Source organism: Xenopus laevis, chromosome 7S (assembly GCF_017654675.1).
Source record: "Xenopus laevis strain J_2021 chromosome 7S, Xenopus_laevis_v10.1, whole genome shotgun sequence".
NCBI classification, from domain to species: Eukaryota; Metazoa; Chordata; class Amphibia; order Anura; family Pipidae; genus Xenopus; species Xenopus laevis.
The window spans coordinates 44369127-44390987 of record NC_054384.1 but is presented as its reverse complement, the minus strand read 5'-3'; the positions used below and the strand labels follow the sequence as shown (position 1 = coordinate 44390987).

General features: G+C 38.4%; 1 protein-coding gene and 1 long non-coding RNA gene across 2 annotated transcripts in view; both read right to left on the bottom strand.

The window, feature by feature from the left end:
- The window catches only part of adk.S (adenosine kinase S homeolog), a gene marked incomplete at its 5' end in the record, with an annotated part of 132430 nt that overhangs the window by 97403 nt on the left and 13166 nt on the right, over positions 1-21861 (bottom strand).
- On the bottom strand, positions 15941-19817 carry LOC121396325. The gene is made up of 2 exons (XR_005962983.1): positions 19180-19817; positions 15941-16951 (listed from the first exon to the last, which is right to left on the bottom strand). It is a non-coding gene; the product is annotated as an uncharacterized LOC121396325 (long non-coding RNA).

Below are 21861 nucleotides of genomic sequence, written 5' to 3'. Positions count from 1 at the left end.
AACAATATTTAAACATTTTAGTAATTGTAATTTAAGTTATTATGCTCAGTTAAAGCAAAATAAATGCATTAGGAACTATTTCTTAGGGTGACAGGTGAAGGGTTAAACTGACCGGGAATGGGGGGGGCAAAAAAACCAACACACTGGTGTTTGTACTGACCCTGAATATATGTAATCATTTGCAGAATGCAGTAAACATTGATTGCATCAGGTATTTAAATATTAACTTTTTCCAGGAGCAGTTCTGTGGAACATACAATGATTATAGACAGTAAACAACATGATGTTTGCCTTCAGAGAATAAGTCTTTCCAGTTTGTGCTGAAAAGCAAAACAGGAACAAATATTCAAAATTTTGTAAAATTAATATTTTCTTCAACAGGAAAATAACCCTAAACATTTCAAATATATTTGCATTCTTAACATGTGCCATCAAATTATCCCAAAATCAAATATTGCCATTTTACTATGGCTACTAGCTCACACATATATCAAGGGCACAAGCTAATGAATGAATGAAGAAAAGTGTCTTTATTCCACACTTCTTCCAACAACAATTAGACTAATGGCACATGTAGTGGATACTTGGTAAGTGGAGAAATGCCAGCGCCCACCTGATAAGTTTCACACAATTTTAAAACATAGCTCTTTTTCAAGTGTAATACAGGTATGGGGCCTGTTATCCAGAGTGCTCGGGGGACCTGGGGTTTTTCCGGATAACAGATCTTTCCATAATTTGTATTTTCATACCTTAAGTCTATTAGAAAATCATGTACAACACTAAATAAACCCAATAGGCTGGTTTTGCCTCCAATAAAGATTACTTATCTTATTTGGGATGAAGAACAAGGTACTATTTTATAAATGCAGAGAAATGTGGATTATTTGGATAAAATGGAGTCTCTATTGGAGGCAGCCTTTCCATAATTTGGAACTTTCTAGAGAACAGGTTTCCAGATAATGGATCCCATACCTATACAAAGCATCACACACAGTATTTAAAGCCCTACATACTTCATATAAACCCAGAACATTGTCCCCATGTATTTTGCTTAAATATTTAACAGAGAAGGTAGATTCACTTTGGGTTGCCAAATTGTTTGGCACCCCTCAGTGCAGGCTCGAATTTATGGCCACAAAAGGCCTAGGGTGGCAAAATCAGTCTGAAATGTGGGTCCTGCAAGTTTTGGGCTCGCCGATACAGCATTTGTATGCTTAACACATTTTAAAAAGGGGGTTCTACAATACAGGTATTGGAATGTTACATTTAGGGGTTTATTTACTAAAAAAAAAAAATGTACACGCTTTTAAAGGGGAGAACATTTTTTTATAATACACAATACATTTTTTCAAGATTTATTATACCCCCCCCCCCGAAGCTGTAAACATTTTGATTCAGAAAATACTCCAGCTAAAACCTGCCGAAATCATATAAAAGTCAATGGCAGATGGTCCCTTTAACCTTGGAACATGTTTTATGCCTTCATGGTTCTCAAAAGTTTTGGGCATGTAGCTGGTTTTCATTTGATAATCCGAATAATTCGAATTTATTTTAGCAACAACTCTAAACTCAATTTGAAAAAGTTGCATGATTTAAAATTTCGACCTAAATTATTAGTAAATTAGACAAATTTGTGGATGGGAGTTAGGTGAAGTGTGTTTTAATAAAAATGAAAAAAAAAAAAAAAGTTTTAGTAAATTTAAATGTATTAAATTAATATAAATGTATTTCTTTGTGGCCTTCCAATTGTAGAATAAAAAAAACGACAGACTGCATCAACGTGCATTTATTATAATCAACACAAAGCCTTAAACAGGCTATCTGTAGTAAAAAAAATAAATAAAAAAAATAGACTTTGAAATTACAAGTAAAAAAAATTATTTAGCATGCGCTTATAGAATAAGCCAGCATGGCATTATTCAGTTTCTTTCATGCAGATACTCCCTTGCCAGTTAATTTCTTATCTCCAATCATGCACCACAGAGCTACTTTTCTGCATTCAGCAATAGTATGCAGTATATAGATTTTTTTCCATGATTTTTTATTTGATAATATAGTTTGGAACAGTTAGCCAGTCAGATCAGTAAGAGGAACAAAGGCCAGATTGCTACTTTGAAACAAATAAGTAGTCCGTAGTCTCCGCTCTTCAGCCTGCATCCTCCAAATCTACAATCCCCAGCACACCTGATTTCACCAGAATGTGGGCATAGTGCTGTGCCAGAAAGGCTTACACGTGGTTGGTATAGGATTATTTGCAGATTCCTCCTTTCTCTCTAACCACTTTAGATTGTTAAGTAACTCCTTCTTCAGACACCCTGTGCTTATTGAGCACATTGGAATGTACCACTACATTGCAATGTGCTCTGTTTTAACCATATAGAGGGTGGCCTTATTTATATATTTTGTCCAACAAACTGTACCAGATGGCTGCTCTCTGAATAGTTAAAGCAGAGCATATTCCAAAGTGACAGCTATCCGCAGTGGAGAAGTACGTTTGCCTGCTAGAAAACAGGCTGTGCTCTGTTCTTCACTGAGCACCAGTATCAAAGGGATGCATATAGTTTAGAAATATGAGAGTAAGGAGGGGATTGTGAAGATTTTTTTTAAATGGTAAACAAACTGAGTTTGGGTGTTTCTTTGCATTTTTTTGTTTTGCCCTTGACTTGTGCACATTGTAGAATAAATAAAAAAAAGAAAAAAAAAAAGTAGACCGCATCCTTTATAAAGCCACAACATATTCCACAGAGCTGTACAATTAAAGGGGATATTCACCTACAACCATATCCTGCATCTGTGAGAAAAAACATTTTTGCTAATCATTTTTTATTATTTAACCCTTTCCCTGCCAGTCATTTTGTCTAGATGCGAACATCTACTGCCAAGCAGTTTTTAGATATTTTGCACTCTTTCACTTAAGGACCTTTCCTGGGGTGGTCTTTTAGTTTACCCAGGAAAACTTTCAAAATATGCAAGAATTTTGGTGTAATTCTACTTCTGTAAAAAAAAAAATATAGGCTTCTAAGTGTCTAATAAAATGAAAAAAATCATGTTTCACAAAGAACAATCACATATATCAGAAACATCATTTATTTTATGTAAAAGAACACAGCCAATTTGGAAAGGTCTATGTCTCCTGAACGCGTTTCCTAAAGTTATAATGTTTTGTAGAAATTGGTGAATTTTTTGAAAAATTACCTCAAAGCTCCACTTTACAGCAACATATTTCCCACACCTCATTTGAGCTATCAGTTCTGTAATTCCAGATACTGCAAAATCAACACATTTACATAGTTTGGGGGGGGCAAAGTTAGAAAAAAAAAGTATGTTCACCCCAGAAAACCATATATTTTTGGAAAGTACCCATTCCCTCGAATCCAATTGGGTATGCATGTCTTTCTACTCCAAAGCACTAAGCCGCAAACCCTTCCTAATTTTGGTGCCATTTTCTAAAATCACCTCAAAACTTCCAACCTGCAACATCGTATGTCCAACATAATAGTATGTATCAATATAAATCACCCCAAATATGAAAGCCTGGGGTCCCCTGAACAGGTTGATGCCCAATATGTATGTGTACCCAAGCACGTGGCATATAGGGGCCCCAAAATGAAGACACCCCATATGGTCTGCCATTTCAGGTACTACAAAATCAACACATTTACATAGTTTTGGAAGGCGGCAAAGGTATAAAAAATACGTTCACCCCAGAAAACCATATATTTTCGGAAAGTACACATTCCCCTGAATCCAAATTGGGTATGAATGTCTTTATACTCCCAAAGCACCAAGCTGCTAAATGTTCCTAAATTTGGCAATTTTGGTGACATTTCCAAAAATCACTTCAAAGCTTCCACCCTGCTGCATTGTATGTCCCACATACTATTGAGTATCAGAGGACCCCAGGCTTTCATATTTGGGGTGATTTATCTTGAACAGTTTGATGCCCAATATGTATAGGTGTGCCTTAGCACATGGCATATAGGGGCCCCAAAATTAAGACCCCATATGGTCTGTCATTTCAGGTGCTGCAAAATCAACACATTTACATGTAGTTTTGGGGGGCGGCAAAAATAGAAAAAAGTACGTTCATCCCAAAAAAAATATTTTCGGAGAGTACACATTCCCCTGAATCCAAATTGGGTATGCATGTCTTTCTACACCAAAGTACCAAGCTGCAAACCATTCCTAAATTTGGTGATTTTGGTGACATTTCCAAAAATCACCTAAAAATTTCTACCCTGCAGCATCATATTACCCACCTACTTTTAGGTATCAAGACAAAATCACCCCAAATATGAAAGCCTGGGGTCCTCTGAACAGTTTGATGCCCAGTATGTACAGGTGTACCAAAGCATGTGGCATATAGGGGCCCCAAAAATAAGACCCCCATATGGTCTGTCATTTTAGGTACTGCAAAATCAACACATTTACATCGTTTTGGGGGGGGGGGGCAAAGGCAGAAAAAAGTTCACCCCAGAAAACCATTTATTTTCAGAAAGTACACATTCCCACCAATCTAAATTGGGTATGCATGTCTTTCTACTCCAAAGTACCAAGTCGCAAGCCTTTCCTAAACGGTTTTAACATTTCTGAAAATCGCCTAAAAATATTGCAATTGGCCAGAATTTCTCTCACCAAACTTCTTACATACAATTGTAAAACACCATAAATACTGATGCCAAGGGTCTACTGAACAGTTTTATGCTCAATATGCAGAGCCGGGCCAACCCAGCCAGGCGCCCTAGGCAACCTGGCTGGCCACGGCGCCGGCTGAGTGCGTGCTGTGGTGCGCATGAGCGTTACGGCGCTATAGCGCGCAATTAAGAAAAAATATCCACGGCAGTCGGGAAGAGACAGGGCCGGACAATAGGGTGGGCGACAGAGCAGGTACGTGCCTGGCGCCCCCCCCAGCTTTGCGCCCTAGGCACGTGCCTACTCTGCCTACCCCTAGTTCCGGCCCTGCCAATATGCATTGATATTCCAAGGCAGCTGGCATGTGCGGACCCCAAATGTAAATAGTGCATACGAGTTTTCTCTGCTGCCGATTCGCCTTCGGTAAACATAGACCCTTGACTTCATATTATGTGCCTCAAGACCCTCCTAACAGAAAAGGCCCCCCAAAACCATATGTTTTTGGAAAGTACACATTCTGACGAAACCAACCAAGATAAAGACGTCTTTCTACACCAAACTGCAAAGCTTTTCTAAACAGAGATTTTTACAACATTTCTGAAAATCGCCTAAAAATTTTGCAGTTTGCCACATTTATCGCACACAATGTTTTACGTACAAAGAAAAATCACCCTAAATATGGACGTCAGAGGTCTACTGAATAGTTTGATGCCCAATATGCATAGATTTACCAAAGTATGTGGTGTGTACGGGCCCCAAATGAAAAACGTGCATATGAATTTTCACGCTGGCCAACTAAGCTGCTGAAAAGAGAACCCCAACTGTGCGTTATGTGCCGTAAAACCTCCAAACTGTAAAAAGACCCCAGAAAACCATATATTTTTGTAAACATATATTCTGACGTATCAATCTAAGTAAAATATATCTTTCTATACCAAAGCACCAAACAGCAAAACTATACTAAAGATACATAAGGAACAATAATGCAGGGATAAAATTGCAATAAAACCACAAAAATTGTGCAAATCAATGAAACAAAATAACTGCACCAACAGCGTAATTAGTGGCCGAAATCGATTATCCAATAGTCACGCTGCTGAAATAAACAGTTTTTAGGGGTTAAAAAAAAAAAAAAAAACACACAAATTGGTGAAATGAAAAAGTAAAAAAAATAAAATGTGTATACTTCCAAGTGTGTGTGTGTGTAGAGGTCACTTACCCTTTCTGGGTGATCTGATAGCTGGAGGAGTTCTTAGGGAAGCTGTCTGCAGAGCCACGGCAAGCAGGAAGTGTGTGGGCGTCGCTGGAACACGAGGTAAGGAGGAGGAAGCAGTGCAGCAAGGCAGACACACAATTTGCTGTGTCTGGCTCTTTTAGGTCGGCCCTGCGACAATCCTGTCGCAGGACCGACATGACAGCCCCCCAGCCTTATTGCCCAGGGGGCTGACAATGCTGCTAAACCTCTGCAGAGGCGACTAAAGCCGCTGATTCAGAGTACAGCATGTTAAACTGCAAGCACGTATAAGGTACGTGCTTGGCAGTTCAAGCCCTTGCCTGCCAGAACATACGGTGTACGTGCTTGGCAGGCAAAGGGTTAAAATGTTCCGTTTTGAAGCTACAAACTTGATAAGCCATGGATCAGCCCTGCTAAATTCTCTTTTATGTGCGCTCAGCTCTCTATAGGGGATATTCCACCCCGATCTTGGCAGGCAGCCAAACAAACTTTACTGAAATCACACTGAACTGGCTCTGCGCATGCTTCCTTCGGTTTCATTTGCATACCTTTTATGGGATTGGCTGGCGAGATTTAGCCAATGGAATCAGTAATATGCAAATGAAGCAGGAGAGGGAGGCACGCGCAGTAACCAGTTCAGCGTGGGCTTCCTGTATGGGCAGACTGGATTTTCAGTGTCGCCGATCCCAGCCAGAGAAGCAGCAGAGAGCAGAGGAGAGAGTCTTTTAGCAGAATTGATCCACAACTTATATGGTCTGTAGCTTCATAACGATCCATTTAAAATAATAAATATTTATTACACAATCAAAGAAAACCCCATGTGTGTAAAAACCCTTAGGGTCACCGACATGGACAGTCAAGGAGAGCTGTTGAGCTGAAAGCATGGTATTAGGAGCCTGAAATGGTCTCAATCTGCTAATATCTAAGAAATAAAGACATTTAGAAAATGACAGGCAGATTTATCAAAGTTTGAAAGTAGAGCGCTTTTACCCTTTGATAAATCCACTTTTGGGTGTTTTTCTGTGGTGCGCTCTTATTTTACACTTTGATAAATCTGCCCTTTAATGTGTACTTCTGCTCAGATGAAAAATTATTTATTTCTGAGTTTATATCCCATTTAATGAAGTAAACAAAGACGAAAGATCAAAATTAAAAAAATTTTTTTAAAAAAAGTGATGCAAGATGTTCAGGGAGCCCAGAAGCTACTGCCTAGACAGGAGGTGGAGATAGCTCAGGGTTCCACCAGTGTAAATTAAAGGAATTGTTCAGTATAAAAACTGGGTAAATAAATAGGCTGTGTGAACTAAAAAAAAAAAAATTCTAATACAGTTAGGTGAAAATGTAATGAATAAAAGCTGGAGTGACTGGATGTCTTAACATAATGGCCAGAACTATACTTCCTGTTTTTTGGCTCTCATTGTTTCCACTAATTGGTTACCAGGCAGTAACCAATCAGTGACTTGAGGGGAGTGCACATGGGCCTTAACTGTTGCTTTTGAATCTGAGCTGCATGCTAAGGATCAATTGCAAACTCACTGAACAGTTATGTCCCATGTGGCCCCCCTTCAATTTGCTGACTAGCTCAGAGATAGAGATCGGAAAAGAAGGAAGTTGGATTCTGGCTATGATTAGACATCAGTTTTTTGACCACACCACTTTCTGTAGCCACACCCCCTAATTACCATGTTTGTTTTACAAAATTTGGCAGGTTATGAAAGTTTGAAAATATTTCTCCTTATCTAAACTGTGTTTTTGTGTCTCAAAATTGTTACAAATTTGCACCTGTTAGCTGTTCTGGGCTCTCTGCTAAAAGCCAATTAAGTGAGAAACTTTATTAGAAATTTTTTTTTTTTTTTGCACAGCCTATTTACCAAGTTTTTATTTTTACACTGAACTGTTCCTTTAAGTGCACTTAAGAATCAGACACAGGTGTCCTTTGCACACTGAATACCAGAAATTACACCAGGCAGACTTCTTAAATAATCAGTCTGATTTGCAACAAAATGTACGCGCAGTTGTGTCTCTTTAGTCAAATTGGACTCAAATGCCGGTAGACGTAGAACAGCTGCAAAAGGCAAATCACCCATCTGCAACATCACTAGAAATTCTGGGAAAAAAGGTTGCATTGTGGAGAAAAAATACTGATCACACTAAAAATTGCACTTTGCACACTGTGAGCAAGTGAATGCAATCCTTTTGATTTGTAAAATTACATACATTGCCACATGGATATGTGAAAGAGTTTGTGCTTTTTTTCCCCCAAATAAAAGGGAATTTTGTACTTTACAATAAAAACACTAGGAACCAAGCCATAATACCTTCTATGTCAAAACGGAGGGTGTGGATAAATAGCCTTGTGGACTGAAATTGTTGGAAAGGATGTCATAAAACCACCTCAGTATGCCTCAAGTTTCCAGGAGGTAAAAAGGAAACACAAACCCCCTGCCTGCAGAAGGGGGTACTTAATTGTAAGCTGTATGGGGCAGGGACCTCCTTCCTCTTGTATCTTTAATATTTAGCTCTTAATCTTTAACACAGCTGTAGTTTATTTGTATTTATTATTGTAATGACCCTTTTTTGTTCTGTTAATTTATTGTTCTACTGTAATAAAAATATACCTACACACATTCTATTCTAACCAGATTTGGCATCCTGAGAAGCCACAACTTCCACCTGATAAAAAAAAAAAAAAAAAAAAAAGTGTAAAAAGTGTAAATGTATGAACTGATTACTTCTTTACACAGCTAATCCACAGTAGCTAGGTTCTTGTACAAGTAAGGGACCTCTTATCCAGAATGTTCGGGACCTGGGTTTTTCCAGATAACTGATCTTTCCATAATTTGGATATTCATACTTTGTCTACTAGGATATCATGTAAATATTAACTTACCCCAATAGGCTGGTTTTGCTTCCAATAAGGATTAATTATATCTTAATTGGGATCAAGAACAAGGTACTATTTTATAATTACACAGAAAAAGGAAATCATTTTTAGAAATGTGGATTATTTGGATAAAATGGAGGCTCTATTGGAGGCTGCCTTTCCGTAATTTGGAACTTTCTAGAGAATTTGTTTCCAGAGAACGGATCCCATACCTGTACAAAACATCACACAGTATTTAAAGCCCTACATACATACATAACATGGTCCCCAAGTACAGTTTACGCTTTCTGCATAATGGGTTTCCTTAGAACTAATCCAATACCTGTACACCCAAATTCCCTCCATGGTCCTAGCAGAAACCACCTGAAATGAACAGTCATACCTTGCAACATTAGAAAAATGGAAAGAGGGACAAAAAGATCTGCTGCACAGTGAAAAAATGTATTGACCACACCTATTCTATGGGCACATACCTAATTACCATGTCCACTTTACAAAATTTTGCAGGTTATGAAAAATTTTAACACATTTCTGAGAGTTTTACAGGGCCATGTTTTTGGTGTTATTTTTGCTAATGAAGGTGAAATTACCCTTTAAGATGCTAGCCTCAGTTCTCCCAAAAGACCTGGTATCTGAAATAGTTACAACACCTAAAGCCTCTTCAATTTGCCTTGGAGTAGATTCCTTCCTGACACTTAAAGGAACAGTAACACCAAAAAATGGAAGTTTTTTAAAGTAATGAAAATATCATGTAGTGTTTCCCTGCACTGGTAAAACTGATCTGTTTGCTACAGAAACACTACTATAGTTCATATAAACAAGCTGCTGTGGAGCAATGGCGGAAATTGAAAAACGGCTATATGGCACAGGTTAACTAATGGATAACAGATAACACCATTAGACAGACAGAGCTTATCTGCTACCTGCTGTGTAACCTGAGCCTTTTCTCCTTTGAATGGCTGCCCCCATTGCTACACAGCAGCTTGTTTATATAAACAATAGTAGTACTTATCGGTTATCTACTGTGTATCATGTGCTTGAATGGCTGCCCCCATGGCTACACATCAGCTTGTTTATATAAACAATAGTAGTGTTTCTTAAGCAAACACAGCAGTTTTACCAGTGCAGGGCAACACTGCATTATATTTTCATTACTTTAAAACACTTATTTTTTGACGTTACTGGTCCTTTAAGATGGCAATCGGACCAGTTCCTGGATCAAATTTGTATTAAGCTATTTTCAATAACCCTGTTTTTTTCCTTCACTTGCTAAATATCCATCCAACCCCTTCTTAATCTATGTGTTTGCCAGTACAACCAATTCAGGGAGAGAATTCCACAACTTCACAGCGATCACTGTGGAGTTTCTTTGGAATTGATGTCCCCATGCCTGCAGTTAAACAAGTTTAGTCCCCTTATACATTTATCCAGAGTTAAATTTACACCTAGAGGCCAATTTACTAAAACTCTACTTTTTCTCGCTATTAAGAAAATAAAAATTTCGACGAAACTCAAATCCCTTTAATTTATCAATAATTTTTTCTGAAAAAAAATCAGTGCAAGTAAAAAAATCACAAAATTGTGAGACCATTTGAATTGTGCGACTTTTTTCATTTGACACTTGAATCACGCCCGAAAAACGAATTTATTGGATTATCAAACGGAAACCAGCAAACAGCCCAAAACTATAAAGAAACCCAGTAGCGTCACTAGAGGGGGGGCGGGCCCTGGTGCGTGACGCGCAGCCGGACCCCGCCCCCCTCCGTACGGCCGCATTTGTCAGTGGCGCATGAGCTGCTGGGGGGCCCTGAGGGGGTGCGGGCCCTGGCCCGCTCGCACCCCCTGATCCCCCGGTAGTTCCGCCACTGAAGAAACCTGAAAGTAAAAAATATGTTCCAATTGACTTCTACATAATTTCCATGGGTTTTAGCTGGAGTATTTTTGGATTTTATTTTTTTTTTAGCATCTTAAGAGCATAATAAATCTCCAAAGATTCAAAAAAAAATTTCCCCTCAAATTTTTTTCATATATTTTACCAGAAATAATGATTTCTTTTATTCGCTTTCTATTATTGGATTTGGCAAAGTTTTTTCAATATTGAAGTTTACATTTTTTGCCTTTTTATGTCTTTCTAAAGCAGCTCTAGGAAGGGGATTGCCGACTATAAAACATGATGATACAATACAGTAGAACCCCCATTTTAAGTTTTTTAGGGGACCAGAAAAAAATGGTATAGAATCCAGGAAAATTTTAAATCAGGGAAAAGTATTATGCATAATATATAGGTGGGACCACAAAACAACAATGTAAAATGAGGGAAAACTTAAAATCAGGGGATGTAATGGAGGTTTCACTGTAGTTGATCCATTTTACATTAGTTGATACATTTCTTATCTTAGGCCGTGCAGAATCCCAGAGTTTCATTAAAGGCAGCTGTAATAATACAGTGATACAAGTGCTAAGGTCTCGTACAGACAAGCAGTTTTCATTGCGCTCCCCTGTGTTCTGTTTTACAGCATTCAGCCGCAGGAAGGACACATTTAATGGGGCCCATACTGACACAGGCTGATGTAAGCCCCGAATGCAGGTGGAATGCAGCATATTGCATTCCACCTGCATTTGGAGCTTACATTTGACTGTGTCAGCATTTAAAAGAGCTGTGTGCGCTCCTTCCTGTGCTACCCTGCCCAGGGGAGGGCAAGGAAAATCTCATCTGTATATGACCTAATATTACACAGATGCTGCTGAGAAGTGTATCAATTAATGTAGCAAATATTAACAATTCAAATGACTGGGGCAGCTGGGAATAGTGCTGATCCAGCAGAATTCTACACTGAAATCCATTTCTCAAGAGCAAACAGATTTTTTTTATATTCAATTTTGAAATCTGACATGGGGCTAGACATAGTCATAGTCAAATTCCCAGCTGCCCCAAGTTGTGACTTGTGCTCTGATAAACTTCAATCACTCTTTACTGCTGTACTGCAAGTTGGAGTGATATCCCCCCCCAGCAGCCAAACAGAACAATGGGAAGGTAACCAGATAGCAGCTCCCTAACACAAGATAACAGCTGCCTGGTAGATCTAAGAACACTCAATAGTAAAAACCCATGTCTTACTGAGACACATTCAGTTACATTGAGAAGGAAAAACAGCAGCCTGCCAGAAAGCATTTCTCTCCTAAAGTGCAGGCACAAGTCACATGACCAGGGGCAGCTGGGAAATTGACAAAATGTCTAGCCCCATGTCAGGTTTCAAAATTGAATATAAAAAAAAATATGTTTGCTCTTTTGAGAAATGGATTTCAGTGCAGAATTCTGATGGAGTAGCACTATTAACTGATGCATTTTGAAAAAAAAAAAAAACCATGTTTTCCGATGACAGGATCCCTTTAAGGGAGTATTCTGAAGCGTAAACAACCCCAACTTGGCCTGTCTTTCTTCATACCTGCAAATATCAATAGTCTTTACCAACTCAGTGGCCTTTTTGTGGACTTTTTCTGTCGCCATAATATTCTGTTTGAGCACTAGAAAGCAAAACTGCATAGCATTGTATGTTCTAGATTTAGTCTTATAGCTTTATAAAGAAGTATATTCTGGCCTGATAATTTCTTTTTATGAGAATGTAAGTAGAGACCTCTATTCTGGGATGGCAGTGGATGTGATTTACTTAGACTTTGCTAAAGCATTTGATACAGTGCCACACAAAAGGTTACTGGTTAATTTAAGGAATGTTGGCCTGGAACATAGTATTTGTACCTGGATAGAGAACTGGCTTAAATATAGACTACAAAGAGTGGTGGTAAATGGAACATTTTCTAATTGGACCAGTGTTGTTAGTGGAGTACCGCAGGGCTCTGTACTAGGTCCCTTGCTTTTCAACTTGTTTATTAATGACCTGGAGGTGGGCATTAAAAGTACTGTTTCTATTTTTGCAGATGACACTAAATTGTGCAGAACTATAGGTTCCATGCAGGATGCTGCCACTTTGCAGAGTGTTTTGTCTAAACTGGAAAACTGGGCAGCTAACTGGAAAATGAGGTTCAATGTAAATGCAAGGTTATACACTTTGGCAAAAATAATATAAATGCAAGTTATACACTAAATGGCAATGTGTTGGGAGTTTCCTTAAATGAGAAGGATCTAGGAGTCTTTGTAGATAACACATTGTCTAATTCTGGGCAGTGTCATTCTGTGGCTACTAAAGCAAATAAAGTTCTGTCTTGCATAAAAAAGGGCATTAACTCAAGGGATGAAAACATAATTATGCCTCTTTATAGGTCCCTGGTAAGGCCTCATCTGGAGTATGCAGTGCAGTTTTGGACTCCAGTCCTTAAGAGGGATATAAATGAGCTGGAGAGAGTGCAGAGACGTGCAACTAAATTGGTTAGAGGGATGGAAGACTTAAATAAGAGGGTAGACTGTCAAGGTTGGGATTGTTTTTCAAAAAAGGTGCTTGCGAGGGGACATGATTACACTTTACAAGTACATTAGAGGACATTATAGACAAATAGCAGGGGACCTTTTTACCCATAAAGTGGATCACCGTACCAGAGGCCACCCCTTTAGACTAGAAGAAAAGAACTTTCATTTGAAGCAACGTAGGGGGTTCTTCACAGTCAGGACAGTGAGGTTGTGGAATGCACTGCCGGGTGATGTTGTGATGGCTGATTCAGTTAATGCCTTTAAGAATGGCTTGGATGATTTTTTGGACAGACATAATATCAAAGGCTATTGTGATACTAAGCTCTATAGTTGGTATAGGTATATAGAATTTAATTAAAAGTAGGGAGGGGTGTGTGTATGGATGCTGGGTTTCATTTGGAGGGGTTGAACTTGATGGACTTTGCCTTTTTTCAACCCAATTTAACGATGTAACTATGATACCCTGCAGGCTTCAACAATTAGCAAACAAATTAACATAGCAACTATGGTTAAAATAAGAAACATGCATTGATTTCAAGCTTTTCATATAAATGCACCCTGCCTAAATGCTAGCGGATTCTATTATGGTAAATCAGTGCAGTCCCAGGATCAACTTTGTCCTAAAATCCAATTTCATTAAAGGGATTTCTGTCATGGGAAAACATGAAATTTCAAAATGCATCCGTTAATAGCACTACGTCAGCAAAATAGGGAAACCGATTTTTTTAATTCTGAAATCTGACATGGGGCATGACATATTCTTAGTTTCCCAGGTGCCCTAAGCCACGTAATTTGTTCGCTGATAAACGTCTGCCACTTTTTACTGCTGTGATGCAAGGTGGAGTGATATCACCCCCTCCCACCCAGCAACCGATCAACAGAACAATGGAAAAATAGCATGGTAACAGGTCCTGACATCCGCATTGCTAAAAAAATCTGTCACCTGAGCTGCTTACACACCAATATTATAACTAAAAAAATACATTTATTGGTCCAGGAATAAAATTTGACATGGTAAACAGCGTAATTTAAAAATAAAAGCTACACCATAAAAAATTATGACAAAATTGCTTTATCTTTCTTAAATGTGATCAAGACCTTTGGAATTCTTGACATGAAAATCTAGGAATACACAGGAACACCGAAGAGAGATGGCCTTAACAACTCATGCATCCTAGAAAGCTCTCACAAGCAACTTTTGAAGGCTTATAATCAACCCCCTCAAAGACAGAATATCCCAAGAGAGTGTAAAATGTCTATAATTTAGATATTGGCAGAATATTAAGACCACTTAAAACCAGGATTGGAATGTTGTACATAATATTTTGGGATTCTGTACCAGCCCAAGGGAACCACAGGCCATTACTAGGGAAGATCTGTGCCTCTGAAAATGCACCAGTAGCCCCTATCTTTTCTGTGGATTCACTGCACATGCTCTGTGCTGCTGTCAGTTACTGAACTTAAAGAGACCAACTCAAAATATACAGTACACAGACTATAAATGTCACACTATAAGGACAATTAGAAACAATTGCATCTAGGCATCTAGCTTCAGAATTTTGTAATCAGCCTTGTAGCATCAACTTATTTTACAGGCCAACTTTAGGCTGGTGCAATAAATAAATATATATAATATATATATATATATATATATATATATATATATATATATATATATATATATATATATATATATATATATATATATATATATATATATATATATATATATATATATATATATATATATATATATATATATATATATATATATATATATATATATATATATATATATATATATATTCCACGAAATAGCCAGCACTCACGAATAAAGGTTAAAGTTGCCTGGGTGCAGTATCAAAAATGTAATACAAAACTAGCACAGAGGATCCGCACTCTCAGGTCTTATATGAATATAAATTTATTTTTGTATGCAAGACTAACGTTTCGGCCTCCTCCGAGGCCTTTCTCAAAGTGTCTGGTGGTGGAAAGAACACACTTAAATACAGGTATTGGCGGGAAACTAGACAAATTGGAACTGACGTGGTAATAGCGTCACAGAAACGTAACTAGATTTAAATATCACTCATTACATACAAACAAACATAAAAATTGCAAAGTACATGTATAACTAAAGGTTATAAATCTACTCATTTAAAACAATCTATCCCTAATACAGAGAGAAACATAATGTTATGTAACAATGTTGCAAATCATTAGTAATGCTGTATCTACATTGTCATGCTGCATGTCATTACTTTGTTACTAAAACATCTTAAAATTGAGTAAGAATAGTGGGTCTAAACGGAGAGTCATTTTTTCTTTTTACTTTATGCTAAATACTTTGTCCATTATTAAAAATATTAAAAGTATTTTAAAAATATTTATTAAAGCAGCCACTCTGAAGACGGGGTCCTGAATCTTTTATTTGTTCACCTCATTTTAATAACTAATTGGAGCCCAGCCCATACGAATTAGATAAACAGTGCTGGCTAAACCCATATGAATTGGCCCTAAAGGACCCATAGCACCATCTAGCTGTCATGCTCAAATATTGGGTGTAGTTATTTCAACCGGAGCTTGTGTGACCCGACCATTATATATATATATACCCGGAATCATCAACAGCAGAATGTATATGGATCTAGACTATATGAGACTCGCTAACAAGGAAACTAACATTCTACCAATCTTCAGTGTCAACATTACATCCAGCGTTCTCCGTGTGTCATGTGTCATATAAATGTGAATCAAATAAACAATATTAATTATTAAGCTAAGCAATATTTAAGCAGCAAAAATGCCATGATTAAAGATTAAAATTGAAATGTGTACAAGTTAGGTGAGCATACCCCCGCATGAAAACTAAAAGCTAAAAAAGAACACAATATTGAGGACTGTGTGAGTGCATAACATTTACATAAAGAAGAATAAAAAAGAATAAATGTATAAAAATATATACATAAAAAATAAGAATAAAAAAGTGAAAGAAAAAAGTGAAAGAAAGAAATGTGGGAAAAGAAAAATAAAACAAATATATATCTCACAGTCTATTTCAGATCCAAAAGTAAAGTTCATTTCGCGAAGTCTCTTCATCTAGGATGGCTTAATTTACTGTCCAACTTTACATATTCCGGGTAATAGTGTCTAATACGGGGTATGGTGAACTTGTCAAGTAAGCATATCCATCAAAGGCCCCCGCATCAAAAAAGGCACCATCAACGGGGGAGTCGGGCACCACACACCCCGCACCCTGGATGCTGAACGTCACAAATTCCCCCTGGGTTGTCGATCATCCAAGAGTGAAAACCCATCAAAAGTCCGTCCTAGTTATGGGCTGTTAGAATGAGCTCCGCATAGGGCTTGCGGCTCACAATCTGAGTTGCTCAACTTACTGTAGGTGTCGGTAGCAGAATTCCATCGCTAATTCACCCCAGCTGTGGGGAAGTGGATGTATGCGGTGCTCGTTATCAGCCGGTCCGTTTCCAACAGCGCTGTTCAGAAGTGTCTGGCATCACCCGATCGGAACTCTCACTGCCGATCGCCCGATGACACTGTATATTAAACAAGCGGCACCTTCTCTGATCATCATCCTGCGCCACTCTTTCAGGTACATCACGCTCCAAACGGACCGCTTGCAGGTGAGTTCCAATTCAAACACTGGGCCTCCATCAACATCTTAAACTTCAGAGTGGCAATTTCCTCTCCAGACCATTATGGGCCTCTGGGGGATATGTCGAGACGTCAGCAAACATTATGTCTATTAGCACCATTCCTGCAAAAAGCGTTCCTTAAATAAGTTATTATTGTGTCGAAGAAGCTCGGGTGCGCGGCTTAAAATTCCACAATGCAATCCACGAAATAGCCAGCACTCACGAATAAAAGTTAAAGTTGCCTGGGTGCAGTATCAAAAATGTAATACAAAACTAGCACAGAGGATCCGCACTCTCAGGTCTTATATGAATATAAATTTATTTTTGTATGCAAGACTAACGTTTCGGCCTCCTCCGAGGCCTTTCTCAAAGTGTCTGGTGGTGGAAAGAACACACTTAAATACAGGTATTGGCGGGAAACTAGACAAATTGGATAAACAGTGCTGGCTAAACCCATATGAATTGGCCCTAAAGGACCCATAGCACCATCTAGCTGTCATGCTCAAATATTGGGTGTAGTTATTTCAACCGGAGCTTGTGTGACCCGACCATTTGATGGGTTTTCACTCTTGGATGATCGACAACCCAGGGGGAATTTGTGACGTTCAGCATCCAGGGTGCGGGGTGTGTGGTGCCCGACTCCCCCGTTGATGGTGCCTTTTTTGATGCGGGGGCCTTTGATGGATATGCTTACTTGACAAGTTCACCATACCCCGTATTAGACACTATTACCCGGAATATGTAAAGTTGGACAGTAAATTAAGCCATCCTAGATGAAGAGACTTCGCGAAATGAACTTTACTTTTGGATCTGAAATAGACTGTGAGATATATATTTGTTTTATTTTTCTTTTCCCACATTTCTTTCTTTCACTTTTTTCTTTCACTTTTTTATTCTTATTTTTTATGTATTTATTTTATACATTTATTCTTTTTTATTCTTCTTTATGTAAATGTTATGCACTCACACAGTCCTCAATATTGTGTTCTTTTTTAGCTTTTAGTTTTCATGCGGGGGTATGCTCACCTAACTTGTACACATTTCAATTTTAATCTTTAATCATGGCATTTTTGCTGCTTAAATATTGCTTAGCTTAATAATTAATATTGTTTATTTGATTCACATTTATATGACACATGACACACGGAGAACGCTGGATGTAATGTTGACACTGAAGATTGGTAGAATGTTAGTTTCCTTGTTAGCGAGTCTCATATAGTCTAGATCCATATACATTCTGCTGTTGATGATTCCGGGTATATATATATATATATATATATATATAATGGTCGGGTCACACAAGCTCCGGTTGAAATAACTACACCCAATATTTGAGCATGACAGCTAGATGGTGCTATGGGTCCTTTAGGGCCAATTCATATGGGTTTAGCCAGCACTGTTTATCTAATTCGTATGGGCTGGGCTCCAATTAGTTATTAAAATGAGGTGAACAAATAAAAGATTCAGGACCCCGTCTTCAGAGTGGCTGCTTTAATAAATATTTTTAAAATACTTTTAATATTTTTAATAATGGACAAAGTATTTAGCATAAAGTAAAAAAGAAAAAATGACTCTCCGTTTAGACCCACTATTCTTACTCAATTTTAAGATGTTTTAGTAACAAAGTAATGACATGCAGCATGACAATGTAGATACAGCATTACTAATGATTTGCAACATTGTTACATAACATTATGTTTCTCTCTGTATTAGGGATAGATTGTTTTAAATGAGTAGATTTATAACCTTTAGTTATACATGTACTTTGCAATTTTTATGTTTGTTTGTATGTAATGAGTGATATTTAAATCTAGTTACGTTTCTGTGACGCTATTACCACGTCAGTTCCAATTTGTCTAGTTTCCCGCCAATACCTGTATTTAAGTGTGTTCTTTCCACCACCAGACACTTTGAGAAAGGCCTCGGAGGAGGCCGAAACGTTAGTCTTGCATACAAAAATAAATTTATATTCATATAAGACCTGAGAGTGCGGATCCTCTGTGCTAGTTTTATATTTATTTATATATATATATATATATATATATATATATATATATATATATATATATATATATATATATATATATATATATATATATATATATATATTATATATATATATATATATATATATATATATATATATATATATATATATATATATTTATATATATTCTACAGTCTGGTCATTTCCCTATGGGACCAGACTGTAAATTATATCCTTATAAACGGCGCGTTCTGAAATCAGAACGCGCTGTTTATATGGCAGAGACATTTCCAGCTGCTGCTCTTGCTCTGCAGCCTTCCCTTACACTTTTGCCTCCCTCCCGTTTCTTACTGCCAGGCTCACCGCTAGCACACTCCAGCTGTTGCGCTCCCTCTCAGCCCCTGCTTTAACTTAAAAAGGTCTTTCTCTGTGCTGCCGACTGTTCGCTCCGTGCAGCTTCTTCCCTCACATGCTGCCTCTGCAGTCTTCCGGTTCCCTTTGCACGGTCTCTCGTCAGTCTTGCTCCTCCTCCCTTCCGGGCATCCAGATTCTCACATTTCACTCCAGCTCTGTCGGTTTCTTCCCGTCATGCTTCTTCTCCGGTCTCCCTGCCTTCCGCCCACGTCTCAAGTTTCGCTCCCTCTTTCAATCCCCAGTTTTAATCTCACTCCAACTCCCCCTCCACCGATCTCAGCCTGCAACTTAAGTAAACCATGGCAAGCAGGAAGGAAAGGGGCAGAATACAGCAGAGAAATAAAGGTACTTAACTCCAAAAAAGAACTACAAGGAAACATAAGGAGGAAACTAAAATCAGCAAGGGAAGGGGGGCAAAAGCATAGCCTATTAATACGTGTCATTTAGAAGTATGTAAGTGAAGCCATTCTTTACATTGTAAAGCACATAAAAACTGTAGATTATAATGCATAATGTACCCCCTACTAAAATTTATAAAGATATTAGTAGTCACCTCGGAGTTATGTGACCTGTATAAAAGCACTCGGCCTGCGGCCTCGTGCTTTTATATGGTCACATAACTCCTCGGTAACATAATATCTTTATAAATTACAGTAGGGGGTACATTATCCACTATATCCATGCTTACTTTGATTCCAAAAACAGCAGTTGCACAATGACTTCACCTAAAATAAAAAAGATTTTTTTTAAAGCATCCTTAGATATTGTATATTTACGCATATTTTAAGTTATTTCAAACATTACTATCCATCTGCCTATTAGAGCAGGGGAAAATACACCTTTAAGTCAAAAAGCAGCTGAGGACCAATTGGCCATTCAATCTTTTAGGTGACACGTAATCCAACTCGTGGATCCAAAATGCCAGACACAGTCCAGCAACATTTAGATGTATGCCCATTGAGCAAATCCCAAAAAGATCTAGAGGGGGGAGATGATAACATGCTGCTAAAGAGAGAGAGGCATTTTGGATCCACGAGTTGGATTGCGTGGCGCCTAGAGAATTGAATGGTAAATTGGTCCTCAGCTGGATACACGAGTGATGTTAAAAGAAAGAATTGGAAATGTTTGGAGTGCTGGTCTATTCTGAAGATATTAATTCTTTGGAGTTTTGTTTAACAATGGTTGAGCTTTAAAGTAGCAACTTACATTTAATATAGAACATGCCTTATGGAAACAGTGGCATTTCAGCAGTGACAAAGTTTAATGGATTAACAGAAAATATGCATCATAACAAAATTTAGACGTGCATAAATTTGGGCATCCCAACAGATATTACATCAATACTTAGTGGAGCCTACTTTTGCAAATGTAAGCCTCTAGATGCCTCCTAAAGCTTGGAGTGTCTGGATTCTGAATGGCAGTATTTTTGACCATTCGTCCATACAAAATCTCTCCAGTTTAGTTCGTTTTGATGGCTGCCGAGCATGGACAGCCTGTGTCAAATCATCCCATAGATTTTCAATGATCTTCAAGTCGGGGGACTGTGACAGCCATTCCAGTATGTTGTACTTCTCTCTCTGCATAAATGCCTTTGTAGATTTCGAAGTGTGGTTAGGGTCATTGTCTTGTTGGAATATCCAACCCCTGCTTAACTTCAACTTTGTGACTGATGCTTGAACATTATCCTGAAGAATTTGTTGATATTGGGTTGAATTATTCCGACCCTCGACTTAACAAGGGCCCCAGTCCCTGAACTAGCCACAGAGCCCCACAGCATGATGGAACCTCTACCAAATTTGACTGTAGGTAGCAGGTGCTTTTCTTGGAATGTGGTGTTCTTCTTCCATGCAAAGTGCTTTTTATTATGACCAAATAACTAAATTTGTGTCTCATCAGGCCAAAAGCACTTTGTTCCAAAATGACTGTGGCTTGTCTAAATGAGCTTTTGCATACAAGCGACTTGTGGCATGAGTGCAGAATGGGCTTCTGTCTCATCAACCTGCCATATAGATAGATGTTCTTTCTGCAAATTGCGCTAAATAGTAGAACAATGTACATATACACCATCTGCAGCAAGATGTTCTTGCAGGTCTTTGGAGGTGATCCATTCTCACAATCCACCGCATATGCTGTTCCTGTATTTTTACTGGCCTGCCAGACCTGGTTGTACAGCAACTGTGCCTGTGGCCTTCCATTTCCTGATTACATTTCTCAGGGCCGGAACTAGGAGTAGGCATAGAAGGCACGTGCCTAGGGCGCAAAGCTGGAGGGGCGCCAGGCACGCACCTTCTCTGCCTCTGCTATCCCCCTAGTCCGGTCCCTGTTCTGGCCGGCATATGCGTGAAAAACCGGAAGTGCGCATGCACACTCGTACTCATATTTTCTTCGCGCATGCGCACTCGGGTGCCTGGGGCGCCTGCCCGGGTTGGCCCGGCACGGACATTTCTTACAGTTGAAACTGACAGATTAAACCTCTGAGATTTTGGTAGCCCCTAAACTTTGATACTGAACATTCTTTGTTTTCAGATCTTTTGAGAGTTGCTTTGAGGATCCCATGCTGTCACTCTTCAGAGGAGAGTCAAACAACTTGCAATTGGCCACCTTAAATACCTTTTATCATGATTGGATACA